The sequence below is a fragment of the Herpailurus yagouaroundi genome, unplaced genomic scaffold, assembly GCF_014898765.1.
Source record: "Herpailurus yagouaroundi ecotype Mexico unplaced genomic scaffold, PumYag 207, whole genome shotgun sequence".
Lineage (NCBI taxonomy): Eukaryota > Metazoa > Chordata > Mammalia > Carnivora > Felidae > Herpailurus > Herpailurus yagouaroundi.
In genome coordinates, this window is record NW_024412438.1 from 3421564 (window position 1) to 3433271 (window position 11708).

At 55.8% G+C, this 11708-nt stretch overlaps 1 protein-coding gene and 1 long non-coding RNA gene across 11 annotated transcripts in view; one reads left to right on the plus strand and one right to left on the minus strand.

Moving 5' to 3' along the window:
- BCAN (brevican) overlaps positions 1-3041 on the minus strand; it is a 19306-nt gene extending 16265 nt beyond the window's left edge. For 6 of the 10 annotated variants that reach the window (XM_040452609.1, XM_040452610.1, XM_040452607.1 and 3 more), the window contains exon 1: positions 123-313. The gene's annotated coding sequence lies outside the window, so the exon portion shown is untranslated. Of the gene's footprint in view, positions 1-118; positions 319-3017 lie in introns of those variants that run through there. The other 4 variants (XM_040452611.1, XM_040452606.1, XM_040452612.1 and 1 more) reach the window with 3 other exon arrangements.
- On the plus strand, positions 383-10611 carry LOC121015585 (uncharacterized). Its single transcript, XR_005783874.1, has 3 exons — positions 383-492; positions 1412-1583; positions 10457-10611. It is a non-coding gene; the product is annotated as an uncharacterized LOC121015585 (long non-coding RNA).
- Positions 10612-11708: the final 1097 nt, after the last annotated feature.

Consider the following 11708-nt stretch of genomic DNA (forward strand, 5'->3'; position numbering starts at 1 on the left):
GGCGGGGTCAGCGGGCCGGGGGCGCCGGAGCCTCGGGAGGCAAGGGCGGCGGGGCTGGGGGCGCGGACCCGCCGCCTCCCCTCCAGGGTCCGGGCGGCCCGGCTGCGCTCGCGCTCACCTACCGGCAGGCGGCCGAGGGCCGGGGCTAGGGTGCGGCACCGCCAAGTTTGCCGCCTCCTCCGGGCTCTCCTCCGGGCTCTCCTCCGGGTCCACGCTCGGTCCTGCGGCTGCAGCCGACTGCGGCGGGGACTGCGCGGGCGCGAGGAGAGGCCGGGCCCGCAGGGCGCTCGGGAGAGGGCGCCGGGCCGCCGGGCGCCGCACAAAACCCCCTTTCTTCCCCCCGCCCCCGCCCCCGTCCCGCCCCTCCCCTCCCCTCCCCGGGGCCGCCCCCGCCCCCTGGCCGGGGACGCGGGGGGCTCGGGCAGGTCACGCGACCCGCTGCTTCCTCTGCGTCCGTTCCCGGCGGCGGCAGCGAGAGCAAGGACGTGCGAAGTAGGACATGGTTCTGGGGAGGAGAGGCCGGGGACGGGGGGGGGGGGGGGAGGGCAGAGGGGCGGGGAGGGAGGGCTCGCGGAGCTGGAGCAGGATGTTGCAGCGGGAGGGATGGGCGTTAGACTGCCGGCGGGACTTCCCGCGGGCAAGGGGCGAGGAGGAGGGACTCAGACCTGCACAGTAAGGGAAGGGATGACGGGAGCGTAAAAGGGGGAGGGGCGCTCATTCGGAGGCAGGAAGAGGTGCAAACGACCACGACCAAGGCCACCTCCCTGTCGGAAGCTCTGATTGGGTCCCGTCTACGGGGTGCTCCCACCGCCTGCGCGGAGGAGGGGCTGACTTTGCAGCTGGAGGGACGGAGGTTAGACAGCAGACTCGCGGGTTAAGCCGGGCAAGTCAGGGGCTCTCTAGACGGGCTGTGGGGGAGCGACAGCACGGTGCGTGGACACACAGGTCATGCCAACCAATGTGCGAACCCCCCGGCGTTGCCGGGAGCCCACAGGGCCCCCTGAGCGGGGCTGTGGCTGATGAATGTGCAGCCTGGTGCCAGGGGGTGGGCCTCGAGTGCTGCCCAGCCGTGGGGGATTCCTCGGAATACCAATGATGCCCCCTCCCCGTCTCCAGGGCCTCCTCTTTCCTCTGCTTTCCCAGGCTCTCTCTGCTCCTCCCTCTCTCTCTTCCCCCCTCCCTCCCAGGACTAGAAGCAGAGCCCCTGGCACGGACCGTGGGCAGGACAGCCAGATGCCTGGATTCCTTCTCCTGGACACCAGTGGTGGCACCAGGGATAGCTTGTTGCGGGGGGGGGGGGGGAAGGGGTTGATCCCCATCATCTCCAGCAGCACCCCCAAAATATCCCCAGTAACGTGGGGTGCCTGCAATGCGAATCAGCCTCAGGACAGGTGTCTGTCCTTCCATTTAGACTGCACCCAAGTCCCTCCTTCCTGTGCTGGAATCTGGACTGCCCTCTGCTGATGCCGCAGCTGCCCCAGTCACCACTGCCTGGAGTCTACGCCCAGTGCCGTAGACTTGGTTCCAAAGGGCTTTCGAGAAGCTCACAAAAAACTGCTCCCTGAATCCTTGAGGATCTAAAGGTAGAATTCGGGCCCCTCCCTGGACGCCCATCTCCTGTAGAGACAGGACAGGAACACCTGGGGGTGGTGGGTGGGAGGGTCCTTTAGTAAGAGAAATGACCCAGGCAGGGATGTGAGTCTGGAGAGGACAGAATAGGTAGGTGCCTGACAGAGTCTGGGGAGGGAGAGACCTCCGTTTATTCATTTCATTAAATAAATATTAACTGAATGTCCTCTATGGACCATGGACCATTTTAGGACCGAGTCCTCCGGTGGAGAGGGGGGATCTGGCCTTGGGGCAGATCCGGGCAGCGCCAGGCAGCCCTAGGCTCCCTCTGCCCCCCTCAGGCCTTGCAAGCCCGAGCCGAAGGATATCCCGCCTCCCCCAGGGCAGCCTCAGCACGGGGGCATGCATCCAGCCTGTCCCCACAAGTGCCTGCTCAGCTTCACATGGGGCTTGAGTCCAGCCAGGCGGGGCCAGGCAACCAAGGGGCTGAAATTCAATCTCAGTGGTGGTTTGTGCGTAACTACGGCTCTTTGCCGCGGGGAAACCTGGCTGTGATGGAGGAAGAGAGAAAGTGACCTTTCTTGCCATCTCCCCTCATGACTAGAAGTGCGGACACACGTTTTGGTGTCTCCTGGGGGAGTCCAACCTTGACCGAGGCCAGCAGCCTCTGGGTCTGGACCAGGGCTGGTAGCAGACAGTCTGTTCCAAGAGGCAGACCCCTGGTGGGAAACCAGACGCGGTGCGAGAACAGGCAGCCGCTGCCGAGCAGACTGACGAGGGCCAGGCCTCCGCAGGCGTGGGCACCGAGGTCAGACCCCCGGCTGGCCATTTGCGGCAGCCAGACCTCTGGACGGGCTTCGTTCCTCAAACCGTTTCCTGTTCTGAACGGGCCGCATAGTATCTATGGCACTGGGTAAAGACTACCGCCCCTGGCCACGGATGAGCTCAGCAATATCTAGTTCCTTTCCTTTGCTAGCCACACACGTGCACACACACACACACACACACACACACACACACCGTAATCTGCACCGATCTACTGGCCAGGAGGTTGGGAGGCCACTCCCCTGTGGATGGGATGGAAGGCTCATGGTTATTTGAGAAAGGAGTCCTTCCTGAGGATTGCCCAGGGGAGGAAATGAAGGCCTCCCCACATTTCCAGCGCTGAAGATCCACGCTGAAGTCTAACCAGCACCTGCCGATCAGGGGCTTTCTTTACTATCTTTACTAGCATCTTGTCCCTGGCCACACGATCCCCCCCCCCCCCGACTTCTGTCCCTTTCTGAGAAGAGGCAAGAACCAAGACCCCCTCGAGGTCTCCGAAAGGGACCCTCAGGGACTGGCTGAGAGCAGGAGGGTCGACAGAGGCAGGAGGAATTAAAGTGAGATTTCAGGGAGAACTTCCTGCCCCAGTAACAGAAAGAGAAGGTGTCAGGAAGTCGTCGTACCTTCTGGACAAGGAAACACACCCAGAGGTGAAGCGACTGCCTCGGGTCACACAGCATGCGATTGGCTGACCGTGGCTAAATGCAAGCCTTCTGACGGATGCCCAGGCCAGGGTTCTCCCCCAGGCCCCAGCTGTCTCTCAGAGGACAGAAATGGTGCAGGCAGAGAGAGAGAAAGAGAGAGGGAGGGAGAGCGAGGCCTCCCAGCCTCCTGGGCCCTGGGGACTTTTCCAGTCTCTCTGGATGAGAACAATCCATCTCCTGCCTCTCCCCCTCCCCCTCCCCTGACATCCCCTCCCCTCCCCTCCCCCCCTCCAGGCCAATGCTGAGGCCGTGACCCAAGTTGAAGAAACAGAGCTCCCCCCAGTATTAGCCCCCAGCCTTCCTCAGGGGACTCCCTGCCACGGTGGCCCCTGCAGCCCCTTGGGCACCTGGCCCCACTTTCCCAGGCTTGGAGGTGGGGCCCGGGCAGCTCAGTTCCTCCCCAGGCCCTGCAAGGCTTAGAGGCACCTGGGCCCTCTGCCGTGGGGACGCGGGACAGGGGCTGTGCACACGCACTCCGGACGCTGGCACAGCTGTGCTGGGAGAATGGGGGCTTTGATAACTTCTGAAAGGGGCCAGGAAGCACGGGACCCCAGCCCAGACGGGGGAGCGGCCAGCAGTGTTCTGATGGTTCCTGCAGCTGAGGGCCGGGGGGCGGGGTGCCAGGGCAGGCGGGGTGGCGAGGGGGCAGCAGTGGGACCTACAGGCTGAACAGCATCTTGGGAGAGCCCTTGAGCAGGAGCGGACAGATCTCCACCCGGAGGGGAGCAAAGTCCTGTGTTCAGAGGGGACCACCAGACTGTTCCCCAAAGAGCAGCGGAAGGGACTGGAGAGATGGACCCTGAGACCATCCAGAGCTGCTTCTAGAGAAAGGGGTCCCGTAGGCAGAGTCCTCACAGCCCCTCTCCCTGCTCCTGCTGGTGAGAGATTGTTCACTTTTCTGTGGTGCTGGGGCAACACTCGTGTCTGTGGGCCTCAGTTTCTTCACCTGTAAAATGGTAACAGCATCCTGTTTATGGTTTTGACATTGGTGCCACATAAACAATTTATACAATCGAAACATAAAAGCAGGGCACCTGGGTGGCGCAGTCAGTTAAGCATCTGACTCGTGATTTTGGCTCATGTCATGATCTCACGGTGTGTTGGGATCGAGCCCCGATCCGGGCTCTGTGCTGACAGCATGGAACCTGCTTGGGATTCTATCTCCCTCTCTCTCTGTGTGCCCCCCCCCCCACCGTCTGTGAAAATAAATAAACTTTAAAAACACATAAAATTAAATTTGAAATAATTAAATTAATTTTGGATTAAATTAAAAGGAACACAGGGATGCAATCCCTATAAATCTGAAACAAAGTGGGGGCACCTGGGTGGCTCAGTGGGTTAAGCGTCCGACTTCAGCTCGGGTCACGATCTCGCGGTCCGGGAGTTCGAGCCCTGCGTCGGTCTCTGGGCTGATGGCTCAGAGCCTGGAGCCCGCTTCCGATTCTGTGTCTCCCTCTCTCTCTGCCCCTCCCCTGTTCATGCTCTGTCTCTGTCTCAAAAATAAATAAAACGTTAAAAAAATTTTTAAAAAAATCACCATTAAAAAAATAAAAACATAAAATTAAATTTGAAATAATTTAATTAATTTTTGATTAAATTAAAAGGAACACAGGGATGCAATCCCTATAAATCTGAAACAAAGTGGGGGTACCTGGGTGGCTCAGGCGGTTAAGCATCCGACTCTTGTCGGACCCAAGCTGGTTTGACTCAGGTTATGATCTCATGGTTCATGGGATCCAGTCCTGTGCTGACAGTGTGGAGCCTGCTTCGGATTCTCTCTCCTTCTTTCTGCCCCTCCCTGCCCCAAAACAAATAAATAAACTTAAAAAAATAAATAAAACAAAGTGAAACAAGTGTGCATAATTGTGCATAAAAGATGACATTGGAGGCAAAGCCACGTGGGAGAATTTTCTTTCAAGTGACTATAAAACGCACCATTTTGACTATTCATCCCTCAGGACAAAAAGAACCACGAAGAAATCATAATGTTGGCATTGTTGTTTCAAAATGCATTATTTCTCTTAAGAAAGCAAATAAGTAATGATGGTAACGGTGTTCGGAACTAGGAGTTTCAGTGCGAGAAAAGGAAAGTCAAGCAAAACTGCCAATGTTTTCTGTGAATTGGAAATAACAGCACGAACTCGCGATTTGTACGGACAGCTCCCGTCGGCTGAAAAGGCGGAGCAACAGTGACCGCCCAGTAACACTGCGTGGCCCCGGTGGCCAGACTGTGGTCTCTAAAGAGCACTCTCCACTCACAGGAACCAGGCCTCCTGGACGCATTCCAGTCAGGGACAGGATAGCTTGTCGTACTTGAGAATAAAGGAAGTTTTGAGACTCAGGCCAGGCTCACGTCAAAGGGACCCATGAGCCAATTTGTGAAGATTCCTGTTAGCCACGATGAAATGTCAGCTGTAAAATGAATATCGACTGCAAGGGATTGACGCACATCAGATATATAAAACCCAAGAATTCATAATGATGCCAAAAGATAAAATCCCTGGGGTGCCTGGGGGGCTCAGCCGATTGAACGTCCGACTTCGGCTCAGGTCATGATCTCACGGTTCATGGGTTCAAGGCCCGCGTCGGGCTCTGTGCTGACAGCTCGGAGCCTGGAGCCTGCTTTGGATTCTGTGTCTCCCTCTCTCTCTGCCCCTCCCCCACTTGCACCTTGTCTCTCTCTCATAAATAAATAAACATTAGGGGCGCCTGGGTGGCGCAGTCGGTTAAGCGTCCGACTTCAGCCAGGCCACGATCTCGCGGTCCGTGAGCTCGAGCCCCGCGTCAGGCTCTGGGCTGATGGCTCAGAGCCTGGAGCCTGCTTCCAATTCTGTGTCTCCCTCTCTCTCTGCCCCTCCCCCGTTCATGCTCTGTCTCTCTCTGTCCCAAAAATAAATAAAAGTTGAAAAAAAAATAAAAAAAAAATAAACATTAAAACAAATTCTTTTTTTTTTTTTAATTTTTAAGGGGCACGTGGGTGGATCAGTCAGTTGAGTGTCCGACTTCAGCTCCAGTCATGATCTCACAGTCTGTGACTTCGAGCCCCGCGTTAGGCTCTGTGCTGACAGCTCAGAGCCTGGAGCCTGCTTCGGATTCTGTGTCTCCCTCTCTCTCTGCCCCTCCCCTGCTCATGCTCTGTCTCTCTCTCTCTCTCTCTCTCTCTCTCTCAAAAATGAATAAACATTTTTTTAAAAAATCCATGGGCGGGGCGCCTGGGTGGCGCAGTCGGTTAAGCGTCCGACTTCAGCCAGGTCACGATCTCGCGGTCCGTGAGTTCGAGCCCCGCGTCGGGCTCTGGGCTGACGGCTCAGAGCCTGGAGCCTGTTTCTGATTCTGTGTCTCCCTCTCTCTCTGCCCCTCCCCCGTTCATGCTCTGTCTCTCTCTGTCCCAAAAAAATAAATAAATGTTAAAAAAAAATTAAAAAAAAAAAAATCCATGGGCACCTGGGTGGCCTCGGTCGGTTGAGCGTCCGACTGTTGATTTTGGCTCAAGTCATGATCCCAGGGTCATAGGATTGAGCCCCACATTGGGCTCTGTGCTGAGCATGAAGCCCGCTTGGGATTCTCTCTCTCTCTGCCCCTCCCCTGCTTGTGTGCACCCTCTCTCACTCTAAAATAAAAAAATAAAAAATGAAATAAACAAAATAAGGTCCCTGGTCACCCTTGGGCATTGATGGGGCAGCAACTCACAGTTGTGAGAATTAATAGGGTCTAGTGGGTCCTGTCAGTGTCCACCTGTGTCCCCTTAGTGGCCACCCTGACAAGACAAAGGCTGCTGATTGCCCGAGGACTTTTTCTGAGCGTGCCGGTACGTTTGGTCCAAGTCATACGTGCGTGGGAGTTGGTGCCCTGGAAACAGGCCTCAGCCAGTGACAGAGAGAGAGTTGGTAGACTAGAGCCCTGGTCCCCCTCAGGTGGGGACACCGTGAGGCAAGTTCCCCCGTCCCCCCTCACTCCCAGCAGCTTTGGGCTCCAGCTGTCCACAGTCATCACCTGCTCCTGTTTTTTGGGTCATTTACTCAATTTATGGGATTCCTTCCCTTCCCTGTCTCACTGTCCTATTAGATCTGGGAATTCAGGGCGCCCAGGTGGCTCAGTCAGTGAAGCGTCCGACCTCGGCTCAGGTCACGATCTCAGAGTTCATTGGTTCAAGCTCTGCGTCCGGCTCTGTGCTGACAGCTCGGAGCCTGGAACCTGCTTCGGATTCTGTGTGTCCCTTGCCCACTCGCACTTTGTCTCTTTTGCTCTCTCTCTCTCAAAAAGCAAATACACATGAAAAAAAAAAAAAGATCTGGGAATTCAGAGCCACCAAGTCATGAGCACGCGTGGGTGAATGTTTGTGCTGGGGCGTGAGTGCGTTCAGAGAGCACAAGCAAGCCTGCCTCCCACGTGCTTGGTCTGTGTCGTACCCGTGACTCTCTCTCAGCTCATCCAGAGCGTCGCGGGGCATCTCTGTGACCAGGCTTCAGAGGAGGAAGAAGTCCAGGCCTGCTTCGTGGATGGGTCGCTTTGATGCCCTGACGGGAGCTGATGGGGAGGAGGCTCCGCACGCTGGCCACGCTGGTTTGCAGGGGGGAGAGGTGGCTCAGGGGAGGGGCAGAGAGAGGGAGACACAGAATCCAAAGTAGGCTCCAGGCTCCTAGCTGTCAGCACAGAGCCCGATGTGGGGCTTGAACTCAGGAGCTGTGAGATCAGCACCTGATCCGAAGTCGAATACTTGACCGACTGGGCCCCCTAGGCGCCCCGGATTATGCACAACCTGGATACGGATTTGCCTCCCTGCCCAAGTGCCTTGGCCAGCACCTGTATCCAAGGACATAAAGGAAACGATTTATCCCTATGAGATCCCATAGTATCACCTCTAACCAAGGGGATCCACTTTATAGTGAAGGAAAGTGACGAGGACACAAGAGCATGGCATCCGTTTGCCCCTCGGCGTACCAGCCAGGTGAGGTGGCAGGGGACGTCCGTGTGGCCTCTTTACAGCACGTCTAAGTACCAGCTTGGGGAAGACATCCTCTGGGATTGGGTCCCGGACGTCAACATGCAGTATCCGTTTTGAGCCAATGGCCATTCTATGGCGCCATATGCCAGACGGCTGGGAATCGTGGGAAACAAGAAGGAAGCAGGAACAATCCTGTCAGCATCAGCCCCGGTGGCCCAGCTGGGGGGGGGGGGTGTCTGTGCTTCTGTTCCCGTACATTTAGGCCTTGAGGGATCAGAAGCCCTAGCTCCTAGGGTGGGAGGTGGGTTGGCCAGCAGCCTCTGGTTCCTTTGGGCAGCTCACTGCCAACTGACCCACGGGCCAAGAAGAGAATTCTAGCGCCAACGACACTTGCTCCTGACCGTCCCCTGTCCGGTGGTCATCGTGAGCAGGCAGTTGCCACAACGTTGGCCCGTCAGGCGCGTGGTGATGAAAGGCCCTGGGGGGTGAGGGTCTGGGTTCTCCTGTGAAAGCCCCACAGACCAACGGACGAACCGTGGAGGAAGGCGAGGCGGGCTGCTGGGGACAGCCCCGGAGCCGACGCCAGCTGTGGCCTCCCCAAGGTGCCCCGCTCACCCTCCTGCCGTGACTTTCCTTCCTAGGACTAGAAATTGCGCCCAGCCGCCGCCTTGAAGAGTCGGTGACAGGACAGAGCGAATATGGGGACACAGGGTGGACAGAGGCTGTGACCCCATCCTCCGCTTCATCTCCACAGCCAGGAGGCTTCTCCGTCGCCTCTGCGACTCTGCCCGAGGGCGTGTCTGTGCTCAGGGCTCCCAGAAGCGGCCATCGACTTTCAGACAGGACGGTGACGAGTATGACCCTACTGTCTTTGCCCTGTTCTGCTTCACACCCTTCCCTGCCTCCCCCCCCCAACCTCCTCTCCAGTTCTCTACCTCTCAGCATGACCCTCCCCCCAATAAATTGCTCCTACTCAAAGCCTTGCCTCAACATCTGGCTTGGGGAAGCCCTCTGGTCTTAGTTCAGGCTGCTGTAACACGTCACCACAGGGGCACCTGGGTGGCGCAGTCGGTTGAGCATCCGACTCTTGATTTCAGCTCAGGTCACGATCCCAGGGTCGTGGGATCGAGTCCCGCCTTGGGCTCTGTGCTGAGTGTGGAGGCTGCTCAGGATTCTGTCTCTCTCTCCCTCTGCCCCTCTCCCCGGCTCGTGCTCTCTCTCTCTAAAATAAAAACATAAAATAAACCAATCACCACAGACTGGATGGTTTCAACAACAGACATTTTGCTCCTGTCAGCACTGGAGGCCGGCAGATCTGTGTCTGGTGAGGGTCCCTCACTTTCTCATTGGTTTGGTGGGGGGGGGGGGGGCAGGGGGGGCGGGGTGGTGGCAGGAGAGAAGCCAGCTGCCCCAGACCTCTCTGATAAGGGCACCAGCTTCATCCTGGGACTACCTCCTAAAGGCGCCGCGTCCAAAACCATCACCCTGGGGATCGGGCTTTAACACAGGACTCGGGGAGGCGGTGCAAACATTCACGCCGTAGCACCTGTCCCATTAATCCTACCTTCCCTGAGTGCTTCTAAGCCAGGGTAACAATAATCGACAAGGGAAACTCTTCTTTAGAGACAATTCACAGCTAATAACAAAGGAAGGAGAAATGACACAACTGGAGGGTCTCTGTTTGGGGCTCCTAACGATTGATAGGTCTAGACAATGGTCATCAGCAGCCATTAGACTAGAAGGCGATGGACCTAGAGGGCTGCATGGCGGCCACAAAAAGATACGTCCGCATCCTAATCCCTGAAGCCCCGAGAATGTTAACTTGTTTGGAAAAAGGGTCTGTGTGGATGTAACTCATTACATGAATTCATTCCCGAAATTCAGTTGACGGTTTTGAGATGAGATCACCCTGGATTAGCAGGTGGGGTAAATCCAGTGACAAGTGTCCTCGCGAGAGACAGATAAAGAGGAGACAGACACTTGAAAAGGATGAGGCAACGTGACCTCAGAGGCAGAGACGGGAGCTGTGCAGCCGGAGAAGCCAACAAGGGCCGCCTGCCACCAGGAGATGGAAGGGGCAAGAACATTCTCCCGAGTCTGCAGAGGGAGGACGTCACCCCCGGTGTGGACGTCCGGCCTCCAGAACCGCAGAACACATTCCCGGGGCGCCTGGGTGGCTCAGTCCGTTAAGCGTCCGACTCTTAATCTCGGCCCAGGTCATGATGTCACGGTGCGTGGGTTCGAGCCCCACATCGGGTTCTGCACTGGCGCTGTGGAACCCGCTTGGGATTCTGTCTCCCTCTCTCTCTGCCCCTCCCCTGCACATTCTCTCTTTCTCTCAAAATAAATATTAAAAAAGAAAGAATACATTTCTGTTGTCTTAAGCCACCACGTTTGTGGTACTTTGTTACAGCGGCCGTAGGCACCTAACGCAGCAAGGAGCTTTATAATGAATGGACCAGGCTGAAATTACCAGAACTTCCTGATCAACCACGGCATCGACAACCAGACACCGCGTGCCTCCTGATGGGATACACGGTACTACTTCTGAAATATTCCTGGGAAAAAAAGAATGTATGTTTAAATATTTTTAAAGAATATTTTGTTTATTTGAGAGAGACAGAGACAGCACAAGGGGGGGAGGGGCAGAGAGAGAAAGAGAGAGAGAGAGAGAGAGAGAACCCCAGGCCGGCTCTGCACTGTCAGTGCGGAACCCCACGCGGGGCCCAAACCCACGAAACCGTGAGATCAGGATCTGAATCGGAACCAAGAGTCATATGCTCAACTAACTGAGCCACCCAGGTGCCCCTAAAAATAAATGTATGTTTAATCAAACTTCTAAATATAATTAGAGGGGACAGAGGACCACGTGAATTGTCACGACAGGGACACACTCAACTGAATCTAGAACATGGGAAACTTGACAGGGAAATAGCCCAGTTTCTTTTAATATTCTTTTTTTTTAATGTTTATTTATTTTTTTGAGAGAGAGAGACAGAGAGACAGAGCATGAGCAGGGGAGGGGCAGAGAGAGAGGGAGACACAGAATCCGAAGCAGGCTCCAGGCTCCGGCTGTCGGCACAGAGCCCAATATCGAGCTCGAACCCACGAGCCCTGAGATCATGACCTGAGCCACCCAGGTGTCCTAAGTATGGTTCTTTTTCAAAGTCATCCTACGTTAGAAATACATAGTGAACACGTACAGGTGATTTGCTTTGAAATACTCTAGCAGACATGAACACAAGTGAGGGAATTTGTGGAACAGGAAAGAATTTGGGGATGGTCAAGCCAGATGATGAAGGGTTCCAATGTTCTATTTTTCGTGTATGTTTGAAGTTCTCAAAAAAAAAAAAAAAAAAGTAGCAGCAGCACGGAGAGTAGTTGTAGAAATGAGCGGTCATGGGTATGCGTTTTCCGCGCGGGAAAGGACAAAGCGGTGCTGGGCCCAGCGTCTTGGCTTTCTGACTCCATGACAGGCCAGAACTTAGAAAAGCCAGAAGGGCCCTGGAGGAGTGGATGACTGCTAGCATGTTCCAGAATCTAGGCTGCCCTCCCGGGTGCTGGTGGTGAGGCTGCTGCCAGGTGCTGAACAATTAATTAGTTGCAATTTTACTTCTAGGCCCGAGTAGGGTTGCTCTCTCCTGCCCCCTTGTGGTTGAGCGAGG